The 26,866-nt window shown below is 35.1% G+C and overlaps 1 protein-coding gene across 1 annotated transcript in view; it reads left to right on the forward strand.

Annotated features, from left to right (window-relative positions):
* The window catches only part of ARL6 (ADP ribosylation factor like GTPase 6), a 59,867-nt gene extending 42,314 nt beyond the window's left edge, over nt 1-17,553 (forward strand). Inside the window, exon 9 of the transcript XR_007457235.1 lies at nt 16,075-17,553. The gene's annotated coding sequence lies outside the window, so the exon portion shown is untranslated. The remainder of the gene's footprint in view (nt 1-16,074) is intronic.
* The last annotated feature ends 9,313 nt before the right edge of the window (nt 17,554-26,866 follow it).

Here is a 26,866-nt window from a genome sequence, read left to right on the forward strand (position 1 = left end):
TAAACATTTCATAAAATGTTCAAAACTTACCCTGTTGTATGTTTTGCATTTAAATATGTGTGGCTCTTGGCGCCTGGGTGGCTCAGTCGGTTAAGTGTCCGACTTCAGCTCAGGTCATGATCTCATGGTTCGTGAGTTCGAGCCCCTCATCAGGCTCTGTGATGACAGCTCAAAGCCTGGAGCCTATGTCTCCCTCTCTCTCTGCCCCTCCCCTGCTCACACTCTGTCTCTCTCTCCCCCAGAAATAAATCAACATTAAAAAAAGTAAATAAATATATCTGGCTCTATTCAACCTGTGCCTTGTAAATCACAAGAGCTGAGATTTATAGATTTGTTTTTCATTTATGGGTTGTCTGCTAAAAATTGTGAATTATTTCTTGATAAGTTATTTTTTTCTTTGGAATTTTTGGCATAGTACATTGTGATTTCCATAAATATATTCAATTACTCTTAACAGTACTTAAGGCAAATACTTCCTGTGTGAATGTTCTAGCATTTTAACTATGCTTATTTTCTGCTTTCTGATTATTCTCTTCTTATTTAAAAACATAGGGGCACCTGGGTGGCTCAGTCAGGTTAAGCAGCCAATTCTTGGTGTTGGATCAGGTCATGATCTCACAGTTTGTGGGTTTGAGCCCCACATCTGGCTCTGTGCTGACAGTGTGGAGTCTGCTTGGGATTTTCTCTCTTTCCCTCTCTCTGCCCCTCCTGTGTGCTCTCTCCCTCCCTCAAAATAAATAATTTTTTTTAAAAAAGCATAAATAAAACATTAAATGTTCATTTAAATGGCTTTAAAATAGGTTTGTCCATTTCTGTGTGGAGAAATACTATAATAATAGAAAATTGTTTATTATGTTTAATTGAATGTTTCATGTAACTTAGTTATTATATTTTCATAGTGAATCTTTCTCATTAAGGATGTTCCTGATGGGGCTTGCAAAGAACTGCCTCAGGACCATTACTTACTCTCCCTTCTGGTTACTCAATTTTAATGCCACTCTTGGACATTTTATTAACATGTAATGTTAAACTTTTTCTGGTGATTTAGAATAAACCAAGAGGGGCAAATTAAATCCTTCTCCAAATTTGAAATCACTAACTAATGCTATACAAGTCATAAAAAAAAAATGGGTATTTTGCAAACAAAATTTGGTTAAATATATAGTACTTCCTATGTATCTTAGATATATAGAACTTCCTAAACACTTTACATATATTAATTCATTTAATCCTCATGACAATGCTGTGAAGTAAATGTTATTTTCTCTGTTACATAGATCAGGTGTCAGTAAACTACCAGTCTGGTTTTGTATGGCCCTTGAGCTAATAATTTTATATTTTTAAAGGATTAATTAAGGGAAGAAAAAGGAACAACAGATACTGTAATGTGGCCCACAATGCATAAAATTATTTACTGTCTGGGGCTTTACATAAAAACTGTCAGTTCCTGTTGTAGTGCAAATAAACAGAGGACCCTAAATTTTGAGTCTAGACAATCTGGTTTCAAAATCTACATTCTTAACCTCTGTGAGATTTGTCAAAAAGCTAAATATTATTCTAAAATGGAATAAAACAATTACAAATTTTTTCCTAAATAATTATATTAAAGATGAAAAATTAGATTCAGATGCCTAAAAAGTAATGCTCTTTGAAATCTCTGCTGCCTCCCCCTCCCCCCAGTAAGATAGATGTCCTGACCTAAAGTTTTTTTCTTTCCGTTTCTTTAAATGAGTGGCAACAGCGGCACCTGGGTGGCTCAGTCATTAAGTGTCCAACTCTTGATTTCAGCTCAGGTCATGATCTCATGGTCTTGAGACCAAGCCCTACATCAGGCTCCTCTCTGGGCATGGAGTCTGCTTAAGATTCTCTCTTCCTCTCCCTCTACTCTTCCGCCATTCACTCACACACTCTCTAAACAAATAAATAAATGAGTGGCAACAGGTTGTGCAGATTCTGAAACATCAGACTTGTTAATATTTTAAAGGATAACCACACTCACAGATTATCCCCAAGAATTTGGCTTGGACTTCCAGACCTCCCAGTGACATTCATCAATATTTTGATGTAAATGATAACTAGTGTTGATAGTCTTGAAATATATATGGTAAAATGTGGAAACATTTATAATTCAATTTGTGGATGTGCATTTTAAGTGACCACAAGTAATAATGAAAGCGAAAAATATTAATTAGTTATGCCCCCATGTTCAAAATTTTTGCCATGTGACTGGTGATATAGCATATATCCATAAAGGATAAGGCCCCGAAATTAGTGTCTCTTTCTCTTCCTCTCTCATTCTCTTTTATTTTCTCTTGGAAAAGGTTATAAATTCTTTCAAGTATTTTATGAAATACCTTACTGTAGTAAACTATTTCTGAGATAGGTTTATGCTTCTTCCAATTAAATGTAATCATTAATGTTGGCAGTTAAAGCTAATTTCACATTCAAGCTCTATCTTAGGCTCAGTGTACTGTGTGTGTGTGTGTGTGCACACACCATCCTAAGGTCATAGGAAGTTACGCTTCACTTACTGGTGATCATTAGCTTTTCTCCTTGGGCTTTCTTAGGCAAATTTATAGATGAATCTTGCAAACATGTTATTTTTATCATGTTTTAGGGTTTTTTTTATTTTGTTGTTTTTATAACTCTTAAATGTGATATATCAGCACTTACCATTTCTAGAAACCTTATTGTTTATTTGATAGAGATTTAATGCATTTTTAGATGTGGGTTATTAATGTCTTAAATACTGTCTACTAATTTGGTGAGTTTAATTTATCAAATCACAGAATAGAACTTATTGTCCCTTTTCATGTTTTAAAACCCCTATACTATGGTTTTATTTCATTTATGCATAGCAAAACAACATTTTTTAAGAACAAATAAATACTACACTATATGTTAACTAACTTGAATTTAAATAAAACCTTGGAAAGAACAAATAAGATTTCCAAGACCCTATATCAACATGGGCTCTTATTACTGTTAAAAATTAGTTTTCTATTATGAAATACTATATCTAATACAGAACTAGTTTTTATTTATTTTTTTATTTTTTAATGTTTATTTTTCAGAAAGATAAAATGTGAGCGGGGGAGGGGCATAGAGAGAGGGAGACAGAATCCAAAGTAGTCTCCAGGCTCTGAGCTATCAGCACAGAGCCCAAAGCCGGGCTTGAACTCACAAACCACAAGATCATGACCTGAGCCAAAGTCAGACGCTTAACTGACGACTGAGCCACCCAGCCTCCCCTAGAACTACTTTTTAAATGTTAATGACATATTTTCTGATTAAAATGGGATGTTGGTCTCTATAAAGGCAAGAGGCAATATTTTTCTGCTCATTAGATCTTCACATATAACAAGCAAAGATACCCAGTACTCAACACATAACTTGTCTATATGGGAAATTAGTATAAACTTAAGAAATAGACTATGGTTCTTTCTTAAAAGAGATTAGGACAAGCCTGAAGCTTCCACTCCATACTAAGTGGGCATTTTCTTAGTCTTTCTATGAATAGGGCCCTACAGTAAAATAGCATTCAAACAACAACTATGTTTAAGAACCCTACAATTATATTTACTTTTAATGTTTCAGCAGAATTACTAGCACCTCAAAGAAGACCTTGTTTAAGTTTAAAGATTATACAATACTCTGTGTTTAACTTAATTACATCCTTATTTTTATTAGATTTATTTCAGTATCAGTATAATATATTTTGCCTCCCAGAAGCAAACTGAGAAAGAGTAGCTACATCCTAAGGTCACCTTATAACAAAATGAAAAACCAGAACACTAGAATGTCTTATTCTAAGGAAACCTTGAGATTATTCAATTAATTTTTTTTATTTTTTCATCTTTTTCTTTAGACCTACCTCAAATTGTTTTTTGAAAGGCCAAAATTAGTATCAGTATACTTACATTTACTGAGATAATCCTCTAATCAGCTGCAAGCAGAAAAATTTAATAGTGTAACTACAAGTATAAACTCTAATTATAAAGAAAGAACGCAAATCCCTCTCTTCCTTCTTACAGAGAATGCTATAGAGTGGGAGGGGGCAGTGGTGCCCTGGATAAAACTCTAATCCAGGCCAACTTTCAGAAAAATCATGATTCCATATTGCTTCCAAATCTGTGTAGCCATCAATGAGTAGATGGCTAATAGTACAGTTGCTTGTTTCAGTAAGCCTGGGGCACAGCCTGGAAACCAGAAAGTAAACACATTAGTGATTGATAGACTCTGCATAGTAATGTAAAGCTCTTCCCAGCCTCTGTTATATTTAGAAAAATGGTTTTGTTTTCCTCAAAATTATTCTAGACTTTGGCTCTATTTATTTTAGGGAGGTGTGCATGAGCTTGGTTTGGAAGGGCAACAGATGTGTTTTGAATATTTGAGCCTTTCACTATAATCCTTTATTGAGGAAGCTGATGCATTTCATCTTTTTTGCACATCTGAGCCACTCTTATTTTGAATATCCACTCACCATCCAAGATACTGTTCTCTGCTGATTTCTATCTTCAGTGTTTTATCTATAGGTATTTCAGTTCCTAGGGTTCCCTATGGAAAGTCTTAACATATTCTATTAAATTGAACCATATGACATTGTCATTTTGTAGGCCCAAAGCAGCTGAATGACAGTGCTTTCATGTGGTTCAGTTGAGATCATCTGGATACTTCTGAATGGCTTATTTCTTCAGTAAGGGCCAAAGAAATTCACTGGGAATAATTAGGCAGCCAGAATCTGGCCTAGCCCAAAAAGGACATGTGTTGAAAATATGACCATATGACCACAACACTTTGTAGTTCCATGCCTCAAACTCAGCAAGTAATCTAACAAATTTCTTACCTTTTGTATTATTTCAGACGTGTTTTATAAGCCATTTCAGATTCTCTCAGGCTCACTATCTCTTGTTCCTGCCACTGCTTGTAGGCTCCAGCCATAATATGTAGGTACAACTTGACAGTGCCCCACATCCCTCATTTCCTGTTTTAGAGCTCCCTATTTTTGCTCCCATGGCCTCACCACTATCATTGCAGAACATACATAACCCAGCAGGGGAACCAATGGCCAGTGGGAGACAGGATCCAGTGAATAAATTCTTCCCTCTTTCTATGTTTCCCATTGATCATGGACAGTCTTGGGACACTATTATATAGCTTTTGGAATGATTCCTCTGAATCTAACAATTAGTCACACTTAGTATCTAGCTCAGTAACACCTCAGATTGCTTCTCGACCTGTTTCATCATCCTTTTTCCATAACTTTATTCCCTCATAAAGTGATAGCACAGTGTTCCTCTGCCTCAGCAATGCTTTCTGAAGAACCCAGGCCGTATCCAATACTGTTCTCAAATTCTGATCAAAGTCACCTTTGGTAAAACACATGCACTGAAGTCTGAGAAGCACTCCACTAATATTTTTTTTTTCACTTTTAACATAGACTTTATTTTTAGAGAAGATTTAAGTTCACAGCAAACTGAGTAGAAAAATCAGAGATTTCTCACATATTTCTACTCTGACCTCCACATAGCCTCCGCCACTATCTACATCACAAGACCTAGGATTGTGAAGAACATAAAAGCCACCCATAAGTAATCATAGTGATAATCAGTTGATCAAAAAGTACCTTGGAAGTTCTGATTCTGGGTAAGTTGGAGAAAGCACACTCCACCCTGTCTCCCCTCTGAATATAACTGTATAGCCTGCATAGACCACCTATTTGAATGCATGGACCTTGAGGACTGAGAAATAAATAATGGCAGGAAGACTGAAGAAAACCAGAATTTAATGTGCCACCAGTCATCAGTAACTATGCCCATTTTTCCTGTGGTATCCTCACTCCCTGGGTTTAAGGCTGCATCAAACCCAGAATTGTGATTCTGTGCAGAGCTCCAGCAGAAATTCTAGCACAAAGAGTAGAAAAGAAGTTTTTAATGACCAGCAAAAGTTAAGGAAATATTACATTCTTTTCTACACTGTGTTGTGCATCAGCCCCCAAACAATCTCAGGTATTTATTCAACAGCAGCAACAATAGCAACAGCAGCACTGGGGAACTCACAGCTAAAATTCTGAAGAAGATGAACCCTCCTCTATAGTCCTTATGGTCCCAAGAAGTTGCAGCAAATGCTCATTCCCTTTGTTCTCTTTTCCCACTGCTTGGTGCCATACAAGGGCACATTCCAAGAGTATGGCAGAGTAGGGTGCATAAAGCACCAGCTTTCTAGCTGGAGGATCAAAAAAGGGAGCCCCAGGAACTGGACAGTATATGGAAGATTGGGAGAGGGAGGAGATCGGCAAAACAACATCATAGAGTTGTTTACAGACTCTCAGCCTTAACCTCCGTGTGGGTCTGAGTATAAATAATGTGTAGACTTTAAGAACCAAACTATAGGATAGACTACGACCCAAATTCAAGATTGGCCACTGGGTGGCACACACATGGACTAGAGGTTTTTGGAAACAAATAACATTGAAACTATAATTCCTATGAAGCTAGTTGGAACTTTCGTCTTGAACTCAACCAGGTTGAACGCCTGCTAAAACAAAATTATCAGCAATCTACATAGAATTTAATTAACAGTGTCTCATAATATTCGAAATGCCCAGCATACAATGCAAAATTACTATACAAAAGCCAGGGAACATTCGCAGGGAAAAAGAAAAAGCAGGTGATGCCAATGCCAATGGAACACAGACGTTGGAGATACCTAACATATTTATCTAACTTTAAACCAGATTTTGGGGCTCCTGGGTGGCTCAGTCGGTTAAGCGTCTGACTTCGGTGCAGGTCATGATCTCGTCTGTGAGTTTGAGCCCCACGTTGGGCTCTGTGCTGACAGCTTGGAGACTGGAGCCTGCTTCAGATTCTGTGTCTCCCTCTCTCTCTGCCCCTCCCCAACTCATGCTGTGTCTCTCTCTGTCAAAAATAAATAAACATTAAAAAAAATTTAAAAGTTATTATAAAAATGCCCAAAGTAGAGATGAACATTCTTGAAACAAATGGGTAGTCTCAGCATAGAACTAGAAGATATAACAACAAAGAGGAATGAACATTTTAAAACTGAAGTGTACAATAGCTGGAATAAAAACTGACTGAATAGGTCCAATTAAAGAATGAAAATGGCATTTATTTCTTTTTGTTGTCTGACAGCAGTGACTAGGGTTTCCAGTACTATGTTGAAGAGAAATGGTGAGAGTGGACATCTTGTCTTGTTCGTGATCTTAGGGGAAAAGCTCTTAGTTTTTGCCCATTGAGGATGATATTAGCTGTGGGGTTTTCATATATGGCCTTTATTATGTTGAGGAATGTTCCCTCTAAACCCACTTGTTCAAGGTTTATGTCATGAATGGATGTTGTTTTTTGTCAAATGCTTTTTCTGCGTCTATTGAAATGATCATATGCTTCTTATCCTTCATCTTATTGATGTGATATATCATGTTCATTGATTTATGAACATTGAACCACCCTTGCAGCCCAGGAATAAGTCCCACTTGATCATGGTGAATTTTTGTTTAATGTATTGTTGAATTCAGTTTGCTACTATTCTGAGGATTTTTGCATCTATGTTCATCAGGGATATGGGCCTGTAGTTCTCTTTTTTAGTGGTCTCTTTATCCAGTTTTGGTATCAGGAAAATGCTGGCCTCATAGAATGAATTTGGAAGTTTTCCTTTTTCAGTTTTTTGGAATAGTTTGAAAAGAATAGGTATAAATTCTTCTTTAAATATTTAGTAGAATTCATCAACTGGCCCTGGACTTTTGTTTGTTGAGAGTTTTTGATTGCTGATTCAATTTCTTTACTGCTTATTAGTCTGTTCAAATTTTCCATTTCTTTGTGTTTCAGTTTTGGTTTATAGGTTTCTAGGAATTTATCCATTTGTTCTAGGTTGTCCAATTTGTTAGCATATAGTTTTTCATAATACCCTCTTATAGTTGTTTGTATATCTGTGATGTTGGTTTTTATTTCTCCTCTCTCATTTGTGATTTTGAGTCCTTTCTCTTTTTTTTCTTGAGAAGTCTGGCTAGAGGTTTATCAATTTTATTGACTTTTCTAAAGAACCAGTTCCTGATTTCATTGATCTGTTCTATTGTTTTTTAGTTTTTATATCATTTATGTCTGCTCTACTCTGTTATTTCCTTCCTTCTGATCATTTTAGGTTTTGTTTGTTCTTTCTCGAGCAACTTTAGGTGTAAGGTTAGGTTGTTTACTTGAGATTTTTCTTATTTCTTGAGATAGACCTGTATTGCTATAAACTTCCCTCTTAGAACCACTTTTGCTACATCCCAGAGGTTTTGGACCATTGTGTTTTCATTTTCATTTGTTTCCATGTATTTTTTTTTTTTTATTTCTTCTTCTCTCTCTCTCTCTCTCTCTCTCTTGTTTTTCCCTGGTTGACCGATTTATCGTTTGGTAGCATGCTGTTTAGCCTCCATGTATTTGTGGTCTTTCTAGATTTTTCTCTTGTGGTTGACTTCTAGTTTTATAGTATGTGGTCATAAAAGGTGACTTTGATCTTCATGAATTTGTTGAGGCTGTTTTTGTGGGCTAATATGTGACCTATTTGGGAGAATGTTCCATGTGTGCACTTGAAAAGAATGTGTACTCTGCTGTTTTAGGATGGAATGATCTGAATGAATGTATCTGTTAAATCTATCTGTTTTTGTGTGTCATTCAAAGCCATTGTTTCCTTGTTGATTTTCTGTTTAGATGATCTGTGGATTGATGCAAGTAGGGTATTAAAGGTAAGGAAGGAAGTAAAGGTAAGAAAGAAGTAAAACTTCACTGTTTGCAGATGACATGATACTATATAGAGAAAACCAAAAGACTCCATCAAAACCTGCTAGAAGTGATAAATGAATTAAGTAAAGTTGCGGGATATAAAATCAGTGTATAGCTGTTGCATTTCTATACACCAATAATGAAACAGCAGAAAGAAAAAATAAGAAAACAATCCCATTTATAATTGTACCCAAAATAATAAGATATCTAGGAATAAACCTAACCAAAAAAGCAAAATACCTGTACTCTGTAAACTATAAAACACAGATGAAAGAAATGGAAGATGATACAAAGAAATGGAAAGACATTCCATGTTCATGGATTGGAAGAACAAATATTGTTGAAATGTCTGTACTACCCAAAGCAATCTACACATTTAATGCAATCTCTATTAAAATACCAACAACACTTTTCACAGAACTAAAACAAACAATTCTAAAATTTGTATGGAATCACAAAAGACCCTGAATAGCCAAAACAATCTTGAAAAAGAAAAGCAACGCTGGAGGCATCACAATTCTGGATTTCAAGTTGTATTACAAAGCTTTAGTAATTAGACTAGTATGGTACTGGCACAAAAATCAAAGGCACAGAGATGAAAGGAACATAAAAGAAAACCCAGAAATAAACCCATAACTGTATTGCCAACAAATCTTCAACAAAGTAGAAAAGAATATCCAATGGAAAAAAAGACAATCTCTTCAAAAAACGGTGTTGGACAAACTGTACAGCAACATGCAAAAGAAGGAAACTGGACCACTTTCTTAGACCATACACAAAATTACATTCAACATGAATTAAAGATCTAAATGTGATACCTGAAACCATTAAAATCCTAGAACACAGGCAGTAACTTCTTTGACATCAGCCATAGCAACTTTTTTTTAGATATGACTACAGAGGCAAGGGAAACAAAAGCAAAAATAAACTATTGGGACTATATCAAAATAAAAAGCTTCTGCACAGCAAAGTAAACAATCAACAAGACTAAAAGACAACCTATGGAATAGGAGAAAATATTTGCAAATGACATGTTCAATAAAGCATTAGTATACAAAATAAAGAACTTATACAACTCAATACCCAAAAAACAAATAATCCAATTTAAAAATGTGCAGAAGGCATGAACAGACATTTCTTCAAAGAAGACATACAGATGACCAACAGATGCATGAAAGTATGCTTATCATCACTTACCATCAGGGAAATGCAAATCAAAATTACAAGATCACCTCACACCTGTCAGAATAGCTGAAATCAACAACATAGGAAACAGTAGGTGTTGGGGAGGATGTGGAGAAGAAGGAATCCGCTTGCATGGTTGGTGGGAATGAAAACTAGTGCAGCTGCTGTGGAAAACAGTATGGAGTTTCTTCAAAAAGTTAAAAATAGGGGTGCCTGGGTGGCTCAGTCAATTAAGCAACTGACTTCTGCTCAGGTCATGATCTTGCGATTCATGAGTTCAAGCCCGACATCAGGCTCTGTGCTGACAGCTCGGAGCCTGGAGCCTGCTTTGGATTCTATGTTTCCCTCTCTCTCTCTGCCCCTACCCCACTCACACTCTGTCTCTCTCTCTGTGTCTCTCTCTCTCTCTCAAAAATAAATAAAGATTTTTTTTTTAAGTTAAAAATAGAACTACCCTTCAATCCAGCAATCCCACTACTGGGTATTTACCCAAAGAATACAGGAACACGAATTAAAATGGATACATACACCTCTATGTTTATAGCAGCATTGTTTACAATAGCCAAGATGTGGAAGCAGCCCAAGTTTCCATTGATAAAGAAGGTGTGGGGTGTGTGTGTAATAGAATATTATTCATCCACAAAAAGAATGAAATGTTGCCATTTGCTAAAGAGTATAATTCTAAGTGAAATAAGTTGGCCAGAGAAAGACAAATACCATATGATTTCACCCATATATGGAATTTAAGAAACAAAATAAATGAGCAAAGGGAAATAGACAAATCAAGAAACAGACTCTTAATTATGGAGAACAAACTGACAGTTACCAGAGGGGAGGAGTGTAGGGGATTGGGTTAAGAAGATGATGGAGATTAAGGAGTAGATTTGTGATGAGCACTGGTTGATGTATGGAACTGTTGTATCACTATATTATACACCTGAAACTAACACAATATGTTAACTAACTGGAATTAAAATAAAAATTAAAAACAAAACAATGAGGGTTGCCTGGGTGGCTTAGTCAGTTAAGCGTCCAACTTTGGCTCAGGTTATGATCTCACAGTTCGTCTGTGCTGACATCTCAGAGCCTGGAGCCTGCTTTGAATTCTGTGTCTCCCTCTCTCTCTGCCCTTCCCTTGTTCACACTCTGTCTCTCTCAAAATTATATAAACATTTTTTAAAAAAGATTTTAAAAATGAATGAAAATGAGAGGAAAGACTCCATGAACATGAAGGTAGATTAATAGAAATCATCCAATTTGAATAATAGAAAGATTGAATTAAAAAAATAGAGCCTTATGGAACTGTAGGATAACATCAAAAAGTCCATTTTCATATAAGCAGTATCCCAGAAGAAGAGAGTAAGGAGCATAAGAAGTATTTTAAGTAATAATGATGAAAAACTTCCCAAATTTGATTAAGGGCATAGCATACAGATTTCAGAAGCAGGGCTTGAAAACATCTAGAGAAAATGACACATAATTTATAGGGAAATACCAATTCAAACGACTGCTGATTTCTCATCAGAAATCATTGAGGCCTTAAGGAAATGGTATGCTATTTTTTAAGTGCTTTAAAAAAAAAAGTATAAACATGGAATAATGTCCAGCAAAAATATCCTTCAAGAATAAAGATGTAATAAAGACACTCCAAGAATTACAAAAAGCAAGAGCATTTATTGCCACCAAATCTGCTCTAGAAGAATTGCTAAAGGAAATTCTCTAAACAGAAGGGAAATGATACCAGAAGGAAACTTAACATCCTGTGTTCTTTAAAACATATTTGACAGTTAAAAATATGTTATGGGGGGTTGCGCCTGGGTGGCTCAGTCAGACACTTAACAGTGTCTGTTTCTTGATTGAGGCTCTGGTCATCATCTCATGGTTCATGGGATCAAGCCCCATATTGGGCTTCATGCTAGCAGTGTGCTCACATGCTCTCTCTCAAAATAAATAAAATTTAAAAAAAAATTTTAATTGTGTTATGGAGTACCCAGGTAGCTCAGGCAGTTAAGCATACTACTGTTAATTTTGGCCCAAGTCATAGTCTTACAGTTCATGTTTTTGAGCCCCACATGGGATTCTCTCTCTCTGCCCCTCTCCCACTCACTCTCTCTCTAAAATAAATAAGCATTAAAAAAATAAAAAATAAATTTAAAAAATGTGTTATGGGGGTTTTAATTTATATAGATGTAATGTGCAATACAACTACAAAATAAAGGGAGAATATAGGGTCAAATATGGCTCTTTCCACATAATTCTTGAAGTGGCATTTTTTTTCTAAGTAGACTGTGAAAAGTATGGTTGTTGTAATATCTTTTACAGAAATTTTTAAGTAATCTCCCAATGTGGGGCTCAAACTCACCCTGAGATCAAGAGCCACACTCTATCGATTGAGCCAATTCAGGTGCTCCTGGTTGTTGTAGTATCTAAAGAAGGCACTAAAAAAAACTATATAAAGAAATATAGTCAACAGTGTAATAAATAAGTTAAAATGGAACACTGATATGTGTTCAAATTATCCAAAAGAAGGCATAGAAGAAGAAGCAGAGTAAACAAAATGTGGAGGTAACAAACAGAAAACAGAATGGGAGACCTAACCTAAATCCAAACATATCAATACTTCAATAATAACATATCAATAATTTATCAATAATAAATGTAAATGGTGCAGAGGCACCTGGGTGGCTCAGTTGGTTGAGCATCCAACTCTTGATTTCAGCTCAGGTCATGATCCCAGGGTTGTGGAATCAAGCGTCATGTCAGGCTCTGCACTGGGTGTGGAGCCTTCTTGAGATTCTCTCTCTCTCCCTCTGTCCCTCTCCACCACTCACTCTCTCTCTCTAAAATAAAAAATACATTTCACATGTAAATGGTGTAAACACACCAATTAAAAGAAAAGAATGGATAAAAACATTACTGAACTATATGTTCTCTATAAGTAATTCACTGCAAGTATAGTGATATAAGTAAGTAAAAAGATAAGAAAAGACTTACTGTACAAACACTACACTATTCAAAGGAAAGCTGGAGTAGCAATATTAATATCAGACCAAGTAGATTTCAGAGAAAGGAAAATCACCAGGAATAAAGATGGCCATTACTTAGTAATAAAGGGTCAAGTCACCAAGAAGATAACAATTTTAAATGTGCACTTACCTAAACACTTCTTCAGAATACATGAAGAAAAATTGACAGAACTATAAGAAATCTATCCATGACTATAGTTGGGTACTTCCATACTTCTCTCTCAATAATGGATAGGCCCTGTAGACAGATATCATCAAGGATATAAGAACTGAAAGTATCATCAACCTGCTAGGTCTAAATGACATTCATAGGACACCCAATCCAACATCAGAGTAGCACTTTTTTTCAAGTGTATATGGAATATTCACCAAGTCATAAAACAAGCCATAATAGATTCAAAACAGTTGAAACCATTCAAAGTGCATTCTCTGACCATGAAAGAATTAGATTAGAAATCAATAAACATTAAAAAATCACTACTTAGAAATTACACACTTCTAAACAATCCATAGGTCAAAGAGGGTGATTCAAGGGAAACTAAAAAAATATTTGTAACTAAACAAAAATTAAAATGCACCACATCAAAATTTGGAAGCTGTAGTTAACAGCATATATATTAAGGAAATATATAGAATTAAATATACAGGATTAAATTAGAAAAAACAAGGAAAGATTTGAGGTCAATATTATGTTTCTATGTTAAGAAATAGAAAAAGAGGAGCAAACCTAAAGCAAGCAGATTGAAAGAAATAATACAGATTAGAGTAGAAACCAATGATACTAAAAACACAATAGAGAAAATAAATAAAACCAACAGCTGGCTCTTTGAAAACAAAACATAACTGCCATAGCTGTGAAATGGGTTCTAGGCCTTGGGTGGACCTTGTGTTGATCTACATATCAGGAGATGAGTGATCATCTCCTGATCTTGATCGAGTTATTAGGTAATTCTCACTACTAGAATACAAGACACTCTATATTGTAAAACCAGCTTTTTTGCGGCAACCAGTCAGTATTCAGGAGGCTGGGGGTACTTTTCTAGGGCTTTGACCAGCCATGGTAAAATGAACTATTTAGAAATTATACCTAAGAAATGAAAACAGGTAGTAAACCACAATATTGTGTTATTTCTTTTTTCTCCTTCTGTTTTCAACAATGTGGGTGTGTGAAGATACCTATGTAAACACACATGCATGTATATATGTTTGAATCAAGACAGATGTAGGACATTGAAAGAAAAGGTGATCTTTTACAAAATTAATTTAAAAGTAGAAATTATAAGTTAATACAAGTGATATCCTAAAGTTTCATAGAACATTCATCATCTGAAAATACCAAGATAATATATTTAAAACTGTTAATGAGGTTTCCAAAATTTTTAAAATTCTGTGCTTTTAATTTCACATTTGCATGTTTTGTAAATCTGAGATGGCTGTATTTCAACAGTACTGATAATTTCATTTCCTGCTGTTAAGTAAAGGCAAAATGGCATCATGTTGTATACAATTCTAAAATTTACAGTAGGGTATATAAAGAAAAGTGGGAGAAGTGAGTAATCACAGTATTAAGTTATATAAGCATGCCAAAATCACAAGAACTTATCCATTATAATCAATATTCCATTCAATTTGTGAATGAATGTAGGAAGAATATCCTATATGTACTGACTTGCACTAGTTCATTTAGCCAACTAAAATAAGGTATCAGTGACTAAAACTGGGTTCATTGATAGCAAAGTAAAATAATAAAATGATAATGCAAATTACCCATTATGCCAAAAATCAGTCATCAGGGGTACCTGGGTGGGTCAGTCAGTTAAGAGTCTTATTCTTGGTCTCAGCTCAGGTCATGATCTCACAGTTCATGAGCCCAAGCCCCATCAGGCTCTGCACTGATGGCATACAGCCTGCTTGGAATTCTCTCTCCCTCTCTCTCTCTGCCCCTACTCCACTTATGCTCTCTCTCTCTCTCTCTCTCTCTCAAAATAAAGAAATAATCCATAACAAAACATGAAGAAGAGATATAATTTCTCCTCTCATGTCCCTCTTGCAATCCATCAGCAAATTCTGTATTTTAAAAGTCTAGAATCTGACCTCACACCTCCTCCATTAGTATTTCTCTGGTCCAAACTACCATAAACTCCTGTCTAGACCCCTAAACTCACTCCCTAGTTAGACCCTCTGCTCCCTTCTAACCTCAACAACAATTGTTCTCCTACACAGCAAGCAGTGTCATTTTTGTTTCTAAAAAATAAAACATATCACTCTATCCTTAACCTTTCAATAGCTTTCATCACATAAACCCCAAAATATTGCCAGAGTCTACAAGGGTTCCTATCTAACATGTTCTAGCTATATCTTTAGCCTCCTTCCTAATAACTGGTTGCCCTCACTGCACTCCAGCTTACTATTTATCAAATGAGCCACTCTTTCTAATCTCAACACCGTTATATTCTTTCTTCTAGCTGGAATGCCTTTCCTTAGATCCTTGCATACCTCACTGCCTCATTTCACTCAAGTCACTTCCTCAGAGTTGTCATCTCTGACTATTATATTCAAACGAGCAAATCCATCCCTTTCCCCTATTTCATTCTGCCTTATTTTTTCTTATTGCACTGTATCATGACTTGGTATTATTATATATACTTACGTATATTCATTGTTGGTCTTTCACACTAGAATATAAACCCCATGAGTGCAGAAAATTTGTTACATACTGCATTCCAAGTGCGTAGGATACTGCACCGTACATTTTAGACCTATATTTGTTGAATTAATTAATATGTAAGCCAATACATGTGATTTTTGCCCTGGTTCACAGATTTTGGGAACATAATAAGGAAATAAAATTGGAATGTTAGTGAAGGTTAATGCTGTGTTAACTTAAACAAAATATTAAATTATTCTGTGATTAACTATTTTTTATATGTTAATTTCTATTCCTAACGATATTCTTAAGCTTCTAACCATGAGGTACTGGGATAGTAGTATATGATCTTTTTCATTGTTTTAAAAATAAGCTTAGACTGAATGCTGATTCTGGTATAAAGAAATAGGTTGCTGATAGACCAACCCTCCTACAGAAAACTATAAATGCTGGGCAGCAACAAAAAAATCCAACTACCTGAAGGTTCTTGAGAATGAACAGAAGCTGGCATATTTTGGAAGGGAGCTAAAACTTAGAAGGCAGCACTGCACTGGGGTGAGTTTTGAGGTGTTTTTTTGTTTTGTTTTGTTTTTGTTTTTTGTTTTTTTGTTTTTAAGTAAGCTCTATGCCCACAGTGGGGCTTGATCTGACAACCCCGAGATCAAGAGTTTCATATTTTACCAAATGAGCCATCCAGGCGACTCCATTTTGAGGCTTCAATTCTGAGAACAGGTCACAGTCACAGCTAAAATTCTGGGCTGCTAAACCTATGATAGAAAATCTACTATATTTTGCCCTGAAGAAAAGAGGACAAAGATCATGGGACAACCAAAGCCACTGCAAAGTAAACGGAGGAACATTTAGTAAAGGATAGATCCAGAGAATAGGGGCCTAAAATTCTAAGTATAAACATCCCCAAGTCTCTGGCTGAGTCCCAAACCAGGAACAAACAGCGGGCAGACTCAAAGCAGCTTACAGCTACAACTAAAACAATGAAATAAGATTTGATTTGCTGTCCACAATCAGCAAGGGCAAGTTTGCAGTTTCAATTTAAACAATTTAATGTCCCTATAAAATAAAAATGACAACGCTCTCTCGAATTACATGATAGAATCCACAGTCTACAGCATAACATTCAAAATCTAAGAGACAATCCAAATTTACTCGACATAATGACTCATTTTCAAAGGAAAAGCTAATAGAGGTCAACACAGATGACTTAAATGATCAGGTAAGGACTTTAAGGCAGCTTAGTAATTTATCTCAGTGAGATAAAAGAAAAAAATTCTTATAATAAATGGAAATTTTCAACAGAAAAGTAGAAAATATAAAAGAAAACTAAAAGAAATTCTAGAACTAAAAAATATATCGGACACTAAGAAACCACTGCATAGACTAACAGTAGAATGAAAATGACAGAAGAAATAATCAGCAAACTTGAAGATATAGATCAAAAGAAATTTTCCCATGTGGAGAAGACAGAGAAATATGGAAAAAACAAAACAAAACAGAACCTCAGGATTCCGTGGCATCATATGAAAAGTTATATGTGTGTATATGTGTAGTTGGGAGTCCCACAGGGAAAGGAAAGAAAGAATGGGGCAAAATAAATTTTTAAAGAAATAAGGGCTAAAAATTTCCCAAACTGAATTAAACACATAATTTATAGATTCAAAAAGCTCAGCAAATGCCCAACAGAGTTAATACAAAACAAAACAAACAAAACCCCTAGGTACATCATAGCAAATGGTTGAAAACCAAAGAAAATTTCAGAAATATCCAGGGTCAAGTGGAGGGAATCCACCTTATATACTGAGTGATATAAACTACTGTGGATTTCTTACCAGAAATGATCTAAGCTAGAAGACAGTAGTACAATATCTTTAAAGTGTTGAAAAAAAAAGTTGATCCAGAATAATAAGATTGAAAATTAACAAAAAAAATTCACCAGCAGCTTTGCACTACCAATAAGAAAATTCTTCAGGCTAAAAGGAAATGATACTAAAGAGAAACTAATTTTCAGGAAACAATGAAAACCAATGAAATGGTAAATATTTGGGTCAATATAAAATGTTTGGTTTTTTTTTTTGCTTTAATGTCGTTAAAGTACATGTGAATGTCTGAAGCAAAAGTATACCATATTGTGGGGTTTATAATATATGTAGATGTAATACAAATGAGATATGGCAGCTGCAGTATAACTGATAAGGTGAATCATAAAGGATCTAAACAGTTGTAAAACTATGTTGTACATGAAGTGATAGAATATTAATTCTAGTAGTGAAAATTAAGGATGTATATTATAATCCTTATAGCAACTATTTAAAAAATGTAAAACGTATGTTAAAATGCCAATAAATTAAAATAGAACTCAACTGACCCAAGCAAACATCATCCATGATAGGACAAATTAAAATCATGTACTACCAGCCACAAGAAGAATATAACATTACTTTCGGTGTATTTTTGCCAAGAACTCATAGGCTGAATTTAGCCATAAGGAAACACCAGGCATACCAAATGAAGAGATGTCCCCATTACCCCCAACCAACAAAACAAAACAAAACAAAACAAACAAAAAACTGGCCCTTAGTATTCAAAAGTTTCACAACCATGAAAGTCAAAAAAAGACCAAGGAACTTTTCCAGAATAAAGGAGACTATGGAGACATGACAACTAAATGTAATATGTGATTCTGGATTGGATCACTTTGCCATGAAAGACATTGATGAGACAATTGGCAAAACATGAATGGTGTCTGAGGCTAGAATGGCAGTATTAACATTAATTTCTTGATTTTGAGGGTTATATTTTGGTTACTTAGGATTTTAGGACAATGGCCATGTTAAGTATCATCAAACTATTGAGGGGTGTTAGGACATCATTTTGACAACATATTTTCAAATGATTCATTAAATAAAAGGATCTCTGTACTATTCATGTAATTTCTCAGTAGGTATTAAATAATTTCAAAATAAAAATTATCTGTAGATAAAAATAATTTTATATGAAATAGCAATATAGAGCAAATGGCATTCTCCATGAGAAGAACCAGAACAGAATACAGTAGATGAGTAATTTATTTTCAAAAAAGGTCTGAAGTTGCATCACTCATATAAAAATTGACTACCTGAATATGTTGATAATTGCAACTAGCTTGGTAATGTGAATATACTTCTATGAATTACAGAATTCTTGAAATTTAAAGATATATTAGAAAATACAGTACTACTGCCAATTTTTTAGGGGGAAAAATAACCACTAATCATAAAGATGGATCACATGACTTTCTGGATTTTACAATATTAATAACATCAATTTGACAACTTTTAGAGTGAATCCAAGGTAATAGCTATGAGAAAGATAATTGATATAAGAATGTCACACATGTCAAACTAATTCTTGCATATACTTGATTTGGGTCCTAAATTAGATAGTTGGTTAGTAGTAAGATCTTTCCTGCCTGATTTACTGGTCTAACCTGCCTTTGTTAGTAATTGGCAGCTGTAAACTCAAATTATGTAGGTCGTATTAGAATCTGTGTAGCAGTTTCTCTACCTGCATATTTCTCATACCTTATCATTGTCATTTACTTTTAATTATGTAATTATTTTATTTTTTATGAATTTTTCTTTTTGTTTTTATTCTAGAGAGAGAGAGAGTGCAAGGGGAGAGAGGGGCAGAGGGGGAGAGAGAGAGAGAGAGAGAAAGAAAGAGAGAGAGAATCTTAAGCTACATGTTCAGCATGGAGCCCAACGCAGGTCTTGATGCTATGACCCTGGTATCATGACCTGAGCTGAAATCAAGAGTTGGATGCTCAACTGACTGAGCCACCAGCCACTCCAATTATGCAATTATTTTAAAGAATGTAGCAAAGAGTTCACTTAAAGGTAGTTTCATATTAACATACCAAAGCTTTTGAATATCCTTGTGTTACACATAGTATTTGATGATTCACAATGTAGTAGCACTCATTTACTGCAATGTTTTCTCACTAAATCAGACAGTAAATATTAATTATGTGTCCATTGTTGGGCTAGTATTGTGTACACTCCTATCGGACTTTAATATTGCTTTTTATCTAATATAGATTTTATCTAATTGTAAATTTAATTGATTATAAATTTATCTAGTTTTATCTAACATAGATTTATAATATAAATATATAACAACAGGTGTATGAAACTGGTTGTAGTTGTGGGACTTTATGATCTATACTTCTGGAGCTGAGATTTGTGAAATCTATCCTTGACCCCAAATACAGCCTGCCCAAGTGATACAGTTAGGCACTTTCTTGTCCCTTTTCCCATGTACATGTTTCTATTATCACATTGTCTTGTAATTTGTAACTTTTGCTTAGTTCTATTTCCATCTCAGAGACTGAGCTTGTTGATGGTTGATTCCAGTCACCAAACATAGGGCCTAGAAGTATTTATTAAGAGGTTAGTGAATGGGCAGAAGACTATAAAATAACTTTGTAAATGAAATATTTTATTTTATTTTTTAAATGTATATTTCTCCTACCAACTCTCCTAAGGAAATTTGAAGCAGCTAATACTAGAGTCATGAATACTAGGTCAATAATCTTTAGATTCTATTTATGTATTTCAGAATTTTCTATTTTCTTGGTTTTGTTTTGTGTTTCTGAAATGTAGACTGATTAATAGGCTTTTCAGTAAATATGTCTTTTTTTTTTTAAGTTCTCTGATTACCTTCCTGACCAACTAAGGAGTTTTGCCAACAAATAGCTACTTGTTACATTTTCTTTAAAGATATTTTTTTTCTAAGCTAGATTGTGTTTTATTTAAGCTATCCAGACCATATACCTATAGAATATACTTAAGTGGTAGGAAGAACTGGAATGAAAATGGCAGAATTTTAAATAAGTAAATTTCCCTTCCCTCAGGTTGCAGGTGGTTGATAATTTTATAGAGGCAAATTCTTTACTGTGGTGCGGTCAGCTACTTCATTTGATAATATACATGATAGATCATTTGAAGTGGAGTTTAATACCAACTGTGAGGTTCAAAAAACATTCATTTAAGTGTCTTCCAGACTTGGTCATTCAAAGTATGTCAGTACATTTACCTGTATGAGAAGTAAGCCAAATGATTTATAATGGAAACTGACTACCTAGAAGTGCTTATTTGAGGAGCTGAAACAAAAAGTAGAAGATAGAATACAGGCATGAGTCAATTTTGAGATGGTTATTAATATGAAATTATGACAATTATTTTACTTCCATATTTGAGTCAAAATATTCCTATTGTAACTTTTTGAATTCAGTTTTACCTTTTGTCATAGGTTACTCCTTTTTCTCTTTACCAGTAAAAAGTTGACTGGAAGAGGTGAGGAAGGAATTCAATTGCGAGGATAGACTGAATGAAATATTTGATGTTGAATGCTTTTGTTAATTATTTGCAAAACCAGTTAAGTTATAGTTTGATGAGTTTATACAAATCTTTTAAAATACAAGTGGAGTTATTGAGAAATGTACTTGCTACATTAATTTTTTTTTAAGATTTTATTTTTAAGTAATCTCTGTACCCCACATAGCGCTTGAACTCAATGTGACTAGAGTCACATGCTTCACAGGCTGAGCCAGCCAGGTACCCTCGTACTTGCTACATTTCTAAAAAATCAAAATTTTATCCACTACAGTAACACTTAGTTTTATAAGCTTCATACAGATTTTTTTTGTTACTACATTAAGCAGTATTTTTAAATAATTTTTTGAAAGTTTGTCAATGATATTATTTCATAATGGATCATGTAAGATTTTCATAGATAAGTATGTCAACTTTATATTCAGTGATATATTCAGTACTTCATCACTCCAGGTTATACGCAAAGTGGATACACTTCTATTCCATTCTATACAAAGAAAATTCATGAAAATGAAGTAATGCTAATCTCAATTTTGGTTAGGTAAAGTCCTGACGTGAAAACTGGTTCATCTTATATAACAGCATATATCACTTCCAGCTGCTTTCTCTCTCTAATCAAAGCATTTGCTCACAGTAACAGCTGCCTCTATGTCTTGTTTTCAAACCATTTGCAACAAGTCAAACTGGGAACATGTCCATAGTAAGAAAACTCTAGGACATGTATGTTGCAAATAAAAAGTGAAATCCATTTCACAAGCCGATTATCATTTTACTCTAAAGCTTTGTTTCATGAAGCCCTAATAAAATTTGCAATCAACACTAATAAGTGCAGTCCAGAAATTTGTAAATAATTATTTTTTAAAGAATAGGTTCATTTAAAATTGTATATCAGATATTCACAATATAGTACTTATATACTCAGATGAAATAATGAGGGAAAACAATATTCGGAAATGGGGTTTTCATATACAAGTAAATTCTTATTCTGAGCCATTATGTGTGCCATGCTTTTGAAGCTGCATTAATAAAAGTTAATATTCTACATATGACTTTGTATTTTAGACATCATTTAACTCAAAAGACACATTAAACTGAGTTGGTATGAATAGCTATTTTGACATACATCTCAATCTGTGTTTGCTAAAGAAATTCCTCTATTTTTATACTTTTTAGAATATAATGGTTTAGTATTACCAAATTTGGCACTGCTTGAGAAATAAATATTGAATTGTTAATGTTATATTTTTATAAAGAATTCATTTCTCTTTGCAATTGTTATCAAGAGAAGAAAAGAGTAAATGTAATTTAGGTCAGACTAACATATCTCACTTTAAACTTGAAAGATATGTGTTTGAAAGATCTCAATCTCCACATGTTCTAGAAATAAAAACCAGACAAACAATACAATAAAACTTCATGCATCCCCTAGAAGTCTGAATAACCAATTACTTAAAAATTTCACCATCTGCTCCCATTGAAGCAGTAAGACTGAGGCATTTTCCCATGTTACAAACCATGATAATCAGAATATAACAATGCAAAATGCTAGTGTTATTCTCCCCGCCCATCACTCCCCCCCCCCCCCGCCCCCACACACTTTCTTATTTGCTGTTGTGGTTCTTAATGAAAACTTGAGCTATGCAAACAAAGGAAATGGGAGGATATTCCCCCGCCCCATCTCCTAATTGAGTGCTTATATCCAGTAATAGCTTTTTGCTGCCCTGGGCAGCATGACATTGCCTCATTTGGCCATGCACAGCTATTATTCTAGGAGACAGCTAGCGAAGTGCCCCAATCCATCTGCTTGCTTTTCATGGGCTGGTGCTTTCCTTGATGTTGACAGCTGTCTTAATATTCCTGGGCCACCTGCCACATAGTAAATACTGTGCTCTAAGATATATACCGAAGCTTATCCCTCTGGTGGACTTTTCAGAACAAAAAGCTTAGCATTTCTAAACTACACTTGCATCCTTATTTAAATGCTTCAGGGATCAGCACTTTTAGTCTATTCTCATACTTTTGAGTTTAGTGCTTTTGCTTTGGGAATCACCATGTGAAGAGCTTCAGGTTTTCTCCTGTATCAAATAAGCTACTGAAGTGCATTCTTTTTGTGGGAGTCATGGTGGTCGCAGGAGGTAAGAGAGCATGCTGAGAGTTATTTCCTCTATGAACCATGCTGGAAATTTATAGACTATAATGGAGGTCCATCCTATATGTATGCTCACAGAAAGATTTCCCTATTATACCCTCTTTGCTCATCTGTTTTTCCTATCAAACTTGCCTCTTGAAGGAAAGTATCTTACTCATCTTAGTATCTCTAAGAATAAGCATGCATCTGACACATAGTTTGGCACTTAGGGACAGAGGTTCTGAGGTATCTGAAGATTTTTACAACTTGATGGGTCCTTTTTAAAGAAAAATGATTTAAAATTAAGAATGAAAATTAGATATAGAAATGGATGAAAAAATAAATCATGCAAATTACCAATTTTAAAAAGTCAACTAACAATACAAAATCACAAAGTCTAGAAAACCAATATATTTTTCCATTGCTTGGCATACCTCTATAATACTTTTTTTCTTTTATTTTTAATAGTATACCCTTTGAATTTTTTTTTTAATGTTTGTTTTTGAGAGAGAGAGACAGAGCATGAGCAGGGGAGGAGCAGAGAGAGAGGGAGACACAGAATCCGAAACAGGCTCCAGGCTCTGAGCTGTCGGCACAGAGCCCGAGGTGGGGCTCGAACTCACAAACCGTGAGATCACGACCTGAGCCGAAGCTGGATGCTCAACCAACTGAGCCACCCAGGCATCCCAATAGTATACCCTTTGATAGTCTTTCATATGACAATGACTTTCTTTTTTTAAAAACTTTCAAAGTAATGTCTACACCCACCATGGGGCTCAAACTCATGACCCCAAAATCAAAAGTCACATGCTCTATCAACTAAGACAGATCAAGAGTCACATGCTCTACTAACATTGTTTTTCTAATATCACTTTCTATACATCTGGTTGAGTGTATTATTGATTGGAGGGGTATGTAAACTTGAACACTCTCACACACTCACTGTAGTGCTGTGACAGGTTTGTGCCCTACAAAGAAGAATTCTGATACATTTTATGTTACATGATTTTCATTTAAAAAGTTTGATGCAGGCATCTGGGTGGCTCAGTTGGTTGAGCATCCGATTCTTGATTTCGGCTCAGGTCATGATCCCAGGGTCGTGGGATCAAGTCCCACATTGGAATCTGTGCTGAGTATGGAACCTACTTAAGGTTCTCTCTCTCTCTCCCTCTGCCCTTTTCCCTCACTCATGCTCTCTCTCTCAAAAAAAGTTTGATATATTAACAGTTATAAAAATTATATACACTGCAGTATTGAACACATTACTGCTATGACAGAAATCACATCAATTGGAAGTGATTCTTCTTGTATTTTGTCTTCTGATGCCTGGAATAATTTTCCACATTCCCTTTTTCCTATTGTACATTTCAAATCTTGTTTCACCTCTACTACCCACACATTTTCAACACCAGGGACTTGATGTTTATATCTTGATAAGACCTCTGTTCCTGCATGTTGGCTATAATGCTTGGTGAGTTGCACAATGGACAAACTGGAATTTAAGCTGTAATTTAGTTAAATTTTGGACACACTGACAATCAGATAAATATACATCACTAAATCCAAACTGAATGTATATCCAACTCAAATTCCCTAGAAGATGCCAAAATGTTCCCAATAAATCCAACATCAACTGATTTTAGCAGAAGTGTGATGATGGGGGTAGGGGTGTGGGAATCCCAAGTGGAAAGATTATGTGTCTTAATCAATTGCAGTTACAATATTTACTTGTATAAATTTCACAAAAAAAAAAACACATGACCATGTGATCCCATTCCTGAGTTCACATTGGAAGAGACTGTGCCAGTGAGGAGCCTTGAGGCTTCAGCTTCATCAGCTTCACAACGAATATGCTTCTGCAGTGGGCCTTCACTAAATGGAACAACTGAATGAGTGAATGAACTGTGCTAAATTTTCATCTCTAACATCCTTGCAACTCTAAAATTCATTTGTACAGACTTCCTAATATAATGTTAGAACTTAGTACTCAGAAATTTGTTAATACGAGTCAGAATATCAGGATGTAGGATATCTAAGAACTGATAAATATTAGAAAAGTCAGTGAAAATTTAGGGTCTTTTTTTATGGCTTTAAACTAATCTTGCATTGACAAAGCTTGCCTTAATGGAGCCAGGCACCATTTATATTTACAATTCATTCAAAGTGCTGCTTTGTTCCTCCATAGAATGTAGATTGGAGTATCATTAGATATTGTTTCCTTCATGAAGGAGTTGCTTTTGAGAAAAAAAAAAGTATCATAGATCTATATTGGCCCAAATGTTCACTTTAGGGGCCTCTAATAACATCTATACTATCTTATACATTTACAAGCTGTTCATTAATACAAGGGATTCTATTTGGATGAACATTAGCATTATTTCCACTACTTATCCTATCATCACCAACACTGTAGAAAATTTTTATGAAGGAGTTTACACATTACAATTCTGATGCCTTCTCACTTACCGAGGATAGTGGCTACTGCAGAAATAGGACTGTCACTGTATTTTCCTTGACAGCTATTTTTCAGAGAAATTCTTATTCTTGGAAAGCTATTGTTAGTTAAAACCATAATTCAGTACTAAATCTTGCTGGATCCCACCCACTTCTATCCCCAGAAAGACTTCCCAAACAATCTACCCACTGCGTGGACATTAGAGTATAGGGCCTGCTTTTCACAGTACAAGTTGGGGACACATCTGGTACTCACTTAACATTCCTTTGGGGAGATAAATCATTCTCTGGGCCTTCTAGCTGGAGGGCACAGTTTGCTTCATACTCTCTTTGTTCTCATGTCATCTGGGCTTTCTGGTAAATTGGCATTTAATGGAGATTCTCTGCTAAAATGATAAGTTAGAATTGGGAACTTTCCTTGGCCTATGTATTATTCCAGCTTTTCCCTATTTTCTCAGACTCACAGAAAAGGAGGAAATATTTCCAATGAGAAAGCACTGGTCAGTCTGAATCCAGCTGAAGGAAACTGGGCTGATTTAACTTTGGTGGGTTAAATCAAAGCTAGAACAAATTAGGGTGAGTGCTTTGGGCTCTGCTGCAGTTAGGAGGGGTTAGAGTGCTTCTAGGAGACCGCTGGGGGAAGGCAGAGAGGCTCAACAGCCACCAGCTGATGCAGAAATGACCAGGGCTTATAGATGTCCAACTTACTCATAAACAATCTTCTCTTCTTCAGCACCCCAAAGCTAGAGGAGGGATAACCCCCAAGGTACCTTCCTTCCCCTCCCCAAGCCAAAACTGCCTGGGACATTTCATTTACTGGTATATAATTTTTATACAAGTAAAGGTCTGATTCTTTGTAAATATGTCTGTAAATATTTCTACACCATCTCAGGAGCAATTTAGTTTAGAAACGAGCAAACAAAACCAAAATACCTGCGGTGAATGAGCCTCAATGTTAGCCAGTCTGCTAGCCACTAGGATATAAAAATAAAAGAATATCTATCTACTATATTAATAAGTCACATAAGAACGAATATTACAGGATAACACTTATATGATGAATCTAAAATAGCCAAATTAATAGAAGTAAAGGAGAATGGTGGTCCCCTGGGGCCGCAAGGAGGAGGAAACAGAGCTCTTCAAGGGTACAAAGTTTCAGTTATGAAAAATGAGTACTTCCTAGAGTTCTACTGTACAGCATCGTGCCTGTAGTTAACAATACTGTATTGTACACTTAAAAACATTCCTAAGAAGTTTTT

This window comes from Panthera uncia, chromosome C2 (assembly GCF_023721935.1).
Source record: "Panthera uncia isolate 11264 chromosome C2, Puncia_PCG_1.0, whole genome shotgun sequence".
Classification (NCBI taxonomy): domain Eukaryota; kingdom Metazoa; phylum Chordata; class Mammalia; order Carnivora; family Felidae; genus Panthera; species Panthera uncia.